Raw genomic sequence first — 5,475 nt, 5'->3', positions numbered from 1 at the left:
AAACATTTAATGACATAAATTTCCCACTTAGTACCTCTTTAGCTAAGTCCCTAAAATTGTGATATGGTGTATTTACATTTTCATTCAGTTCAAAATATTTTCCAGTTTCCTTCAATAATTTCTTTTGATCCATGGTTTACTAATTGTATTGTTTAATTTCCAAATATCTGGGGATCTTGATGACATAAAAGAAAATAAATGTCGAGGCCTTAAATGCTACAGTGAGGAGTTTCTACCTAATGTGCTGACCAATGGGAAACCATTAGTGATTTTTGAGAGGTATGCTGTGCTTGAGGAAAGATAATCTTGAAGGATAGAATGGATTGGAGGCAGAAAGTAGGGAGGTGGCTAAGGGTCAGCTACTGTTTCTCACCAACTATGCCATATCATGCTGTTACGTGTATTGAATTTCTCTCTGCTCCTGAAAGATCATTTCTCTAAGTGTTCAAGTCACTTTGAATTTAAATGCCAATTTAAATGTACTAACAAATTCACTAGTTAGCACATACTAATTAGCACATACTTTAACTATCTACATAAATGACCGATTTAACCATTACCATGGCCAAGTCAGTTAAATTGCTCAGTTTTGGCTAAAATTGTTGTTAGTGGAGTAGATATTTGCATTTAATATATGCATTTTAAACTATAAGTAATTGCTACTTGGAACCTAAAATGTAATTATCATGAGACATAATTAGTATTAAATCAGAATCTTATAAATCTCTGCCTAATTATCCTGAATCATATATCTAGATGTCTGGTTGCTATATATTTTTGTAAGGTCTCATGCTGTTTTAAATCAAAGCATTTATTGTAACAAATCTCTTGGAACTTACCAATTCTGTGGAAGTGGAACAATTGTCACCCAGCATGTGTGACTTACAAGGTAAACAAGATGAATTTGGGCTGAGCTCACAAAACAGGATGTGTATCCCTGACCTAGGGAGAGTGGCACCTGGTTGGTGGTGCCTGTCTCATATTAACCAGGGACAAAACAACTCCTTGTTTATCCCAACTTGGCTTTTTACTTGTGCCCATGCTTGGTTCATGCCCTGGACACATGGGAAAAGAAAGTATTTCATTCTATTCAATGAAGATGCTGCAATTTTAAAGATTTTTATTTTTTCAATACAGTTAAATGTTACAACATCTGTATTATAAAGTCAGGAAGTTGGAATAATTTCTTGAAGATATACAAGGAAATAGGAATAATTGCTTGCCATGAATGGGGGAAGGACAAAGCACTTGAAATCATGCCTTGAAGTTAAAAGGGTCTGGTTGGCCTTTCACTTTCCTCTGCTTGGCTCTTCACAGAGAGTCAGCAGTAGAGAGACTGTTGAGTCATGAATCAGAAACACAACATTCATCCTAAAGTAACATAGTCATTTTCAAACAACACTACAGAACTTTTGTGACCAAGACCCTTTGTGTCCTTCCCTTCAACATTGTTTTCATTGTCACTGTGGCTCTTATGTTTTGGGGTATGGATCCTTTTCAGAATCTGATGAAAGTAAAGGAAATGAGAAATTTTGCCAAGAAAATTCTCTCTTAAGTGCATAAAATTTTGTCTATAAATCTTGTCTAAAATTATAGACAAAATCATAATTTTGTTTATGATTTCAGAAGGTTGATAGATTCCTCCCTGTGTAGGGTTTGGGTCCCACAAAGGATATGTTGACGTCCTAAACCCCAGAAACTGTGACCTTATTTGGAGAAAGTGTCTTTCCAGATGTAACCAAGTCATTAGGGTGGACCCTAAACCAATATGCTGGGCGTCCTCACAAGAGAGGGAAAACAATGCGAAGACATAGACACACAAAGAGAATGCCATGTGAACACAAAAAGAGATTCAAGTGATGTGCCTATGACCCATGGAACACGGAAGTTTGCAGTTATCACCAGAAGCTAGAGCAGAGCATGAAACAGATTCCCCCTAGAACACTCAGAAGCAACCCAACAGTGCTCACATCTTGATTTCAGACTTCTGACCTCCAGAATTATGAGACAATACATTTCTGTTATTTTTAGCTATCCAGTTTGGCAACCCACTCCAGTACTCTTGTCTGGAGAATTCAGTGGACAGAGGAGCCTGGTGGGCTGCTGTCCATGGGGTCGCACAGAGTCGAACATGACTGAGGTGATTTAGCATGTATGCATGCATTGGAGAAGGAAATGGCAACCCAGTCCAGTATTCTTGCCTGGAGAATCCCAGGGACAGAGGAGCCTGTGGGCTGCTGTCTATGGGGTCACGCAGAGTCGGACACGACTGAAGCTACTAGCAGCAGCAGCAGTAGTTTGTAGTACTTTGTTTCCACAGTCCAAGGAAACTAATACAGATTTTGGTTGCTACTGTAACAAATATCTAAAATATAGAAGCAGATTTGGAATTGGATAATAGGTAGAGGCTAGAATTTCTTAAGTGTTGATCAAAAAAAAGCTTGGATTACCATTAAGAGAGGATGGTAAAAATATGAATATTACAGGCATATTAATGTTATCGGGGGCTTCCTTGGTGGTCCAGTAGTTAAGAATCCACCCTGCAATGCAGGAGACACTGGTTGGATCCCTGGTCCGAGAAGACCCCACTTGCCATGGAGCAGCTGGGCCCAAGTATGACAACTGCTGAGCCCATGTGCCTAGAGCCTGTATACCACAACAAGAGAAGCCATCACAAAAAGAAGCCTGCGCACCACAACTAGAGAGTAGCCCCGATCACTACAACTAGAGGAAGACCATGTGCAGCAATGAAGACCTAGCACAGCCATAAATATATAAATAAAAATATATTTTAAAAAATAGAAGCACTTCTGATGAGGCCTTAGAAAGAAATAAATGCATTATTGAGCATTGAAGGAAAAGCAATCCACATTACAGAGTGGCAGAAATTTTGTTTGAATTGTGTTTTGCTGTTGGGTGAAATGTAAAACTTAAAAGCCATAAACTTGGATGTTTTGCTGAGAAGTTTTTCAAAGTGTGGAAGATACAACTTGTTTTCTTTGGACTGCTTTTATTAAAAGGAAATAAATTATTAAGCAAAAAGCAACCAACATTTAATGATTTGGAAAATTCTCAGTCTATGTAGATAGACTGGAAATAAGGTCAAAGGTGTGGCTGAACAACTATTGGCTACATCGCTTAGGTGTGTGCCTTGTGGATCCAATCAACCATCTCAGCAAAAGTCAGCAACAGGAATGTGGTAATCTCAGAAGGCTCTGGGGGAAACCCCATGTCAAATGGTGTGAATTCCCTTGACATTCACGGAAGACAGGGTTTTGAGAAGTATACCAACCTGGCATCTTTAGCCTAGATTGGAAGGGACAGAAGTGGGACAAACTGAAGGAAGCACGACTCTAAGGGCAGAGCCATGGATGCAAAGGCCAGAGAGAGCACAGGCCGAGGGGGCAGAATTGCCTCTTTGTTTCCAGAAGGTAAGGCTGCTGCCCAGGGCTAAGAGGGAAGAGCATCAAGTCACAGAGATTTATTCCTAGTCCCTAGAACCTAGTAAAATCTACCCTATTGTGAACTTACTTTAGACTGACACCTTTTTTTCCCTCCAATTTCTCCCTTTTAGAATAGGACGTCTACCTTTTATTTATTTATTTGGCCATGCCCTGTGGCATGCATGACCCTAGTTCCCCAACCAGGAATAGAACTCATGCCCCCTGTGATGGAAGTGTAGTGTCCCAACCACTGGACCACCAAGAAGTCCCTAGCATGTCTATCTTAAGCCTGTTCTATAATTATACATTTGAAGCAAATTTATTTTCCAGGTTTCACAGGTATATAGATGAAGAATAATTTTGCCCCAAGATGGGCCATATTCTGAGTCTTACCTACAACTTATTTAAATGATGTATAGGATAGGATTTAGGATTTCCATTGATTATACTTAGATGATATTTTGGACTTAAAGTTGGTGCTGGAATGGGTTAAGACTTTAGGGGATGTTGGGATGGGGTTAATGTATTTTGTACATGAGAAGTACATGAACTGGGGGGTGTGCAAAAGAAGATTGTTTTGGGTTGAATTGTGTCCCCCCCGCAAAAAAAAAAAAAAAAAAAAAAAAAACACACATGTTGAGGACTTCTGTGGCGTTAGAGATAAAGAATTTGCCTGCCAATGCAGGAGATGTAGGAGACGCCTGTTTGATCCCTGGGTCAGGAAGATCCCATAGAGAAGGGAGTGACTAGCCACTCAAATATTCTTGCCTGGGAAATCCCATGAACAGAGGAGCCTGGTGGGCAGCAGTCCATGGGATTGCAAAGAATTAGGGATGACTGAGCGTGCATGCACACACATGCACAATGTGTTAAGAAGTTCTAATTCTCAGTATCTGTGAAACTGACTTTATTTGAAAATAAATTCTTTGTAGATGTAATCAAGTCATTATTGTGGGCTCGAATCTGATATGCCTGGTGTCCTTACAGAAAAAGGAAATGATGTGCAGACACAGATACCATGGACAGGACAAACACCACATAGAAGTGGAGGCAGACATTGCAATGAGGTATGTACAAGCCAGGGTGTGCAAAGGATTGCTGGCTGCCACCAGAAGCTGGGAAAGGAGCATGGAACAGAAACTCCCTGAGAACCCATCTAAGGAACCAACCCTGCTAATGCCATGATTTCAGATTTCTAGCCTCCAGAACTGAGAGACAACCAATATCTATGGTTTCAAAACACCCAGTTTACCCAGTTTGTGATACTTTGTTTCATCATCCTCAGCACACTAACCCTCCCACCCTAAAGTCTCATCCATATGTCTTTAAGCAACCCATGAAACCCAAGATCCTTCCATTTTCAGGTATTTGTTCAGCAGCCAGACCTAGCAGCAAGATGTCTTGAGTACAGTACAAAGCAAATTTTGATGCAATTTCTATGACTAAACCTAGAGAATATTATAACACTTAAGAATTGTTGCAGAATTTAATGAACTACAAAAGAGTATGCTTTGAAAACAAGGTAGACTGGGAGCAGAAATTTCATCCTAGAGTTCAGATTCTTGCTATGACTAACCTTTGCTTACTCATTGATTAATGTGTTTACCTGTCTTCTCCACAAGCATAGAGTTGAATATCAAATTTGTAGCTGACTCACTTTTTGATGGATACTCAAACACATTCATTTTCAAGTGCTAAGTAAGAGCTTATCCTTAAATGCAGGCAACAGCCAAATGAACTTGTCCTGAATACCTTACTAAAGTGTTAGTGTGAGTCCCTTCTTAGGCTGTTAGCTGGGATTATGTCGGTCAGCTTCCAGTGGCTGTAGATCTTGGAAATACGGAAAAATACATGTTGAAAGATATATGGGAACATAAGTAAAAAATCAAATGATATGAGCCACTACATCGTATAGTTTTGAGGTCAAAGAAGCTGCTGAAAATTCGTGAAATATAATAGGTTTCAAAATGTTTTTTTTTTTTAAAAAAGGAAAATTTGTTTCTATTATCTTTAACTTATCTATCTCTAAGGG

General features: G+C 39.3%; 1 non-coding gene across 1 annotated transcript; it reads left to right on the top strand.

Moving 5' to 3' along the window:
• Positions 1-932: 932 nt before the first annotated feature.
• Positions 933-1,067, top strand: LOC138931270 (small nucleolar RNA SNORA48). The gene has a single exon (XR_011446516.1). It is a non-coding gene; the product is annotated as a small nucleolar RNA SNORA48 (small nucleolar RNA).
• The last annotated feature ends 4,408 nt before the right edge of the window (positions 1,068-5,475 follow it).

Source organism: Ovis canadensis, chromosome X (assembly GCF_042477335.2).
Source record: "Ovis canadensis isolate MfBH-ARS-UI-01 breed Bighorn chromosome X, ARS-UI_OviCan_v2, whole genome shotgun sequence".
NCBI classification, from domain to species: domain Eukaryota; kingdom Metazoa; phylum Chordata; class Mammalia; order Artiodactyla; family Bovidae; genus Ovis; species Ovis canadensis.
Note: the sequence above shows the minus strand (reverse complement) of the source record. Positions and strands in the feature narration are given on the sequence as shown.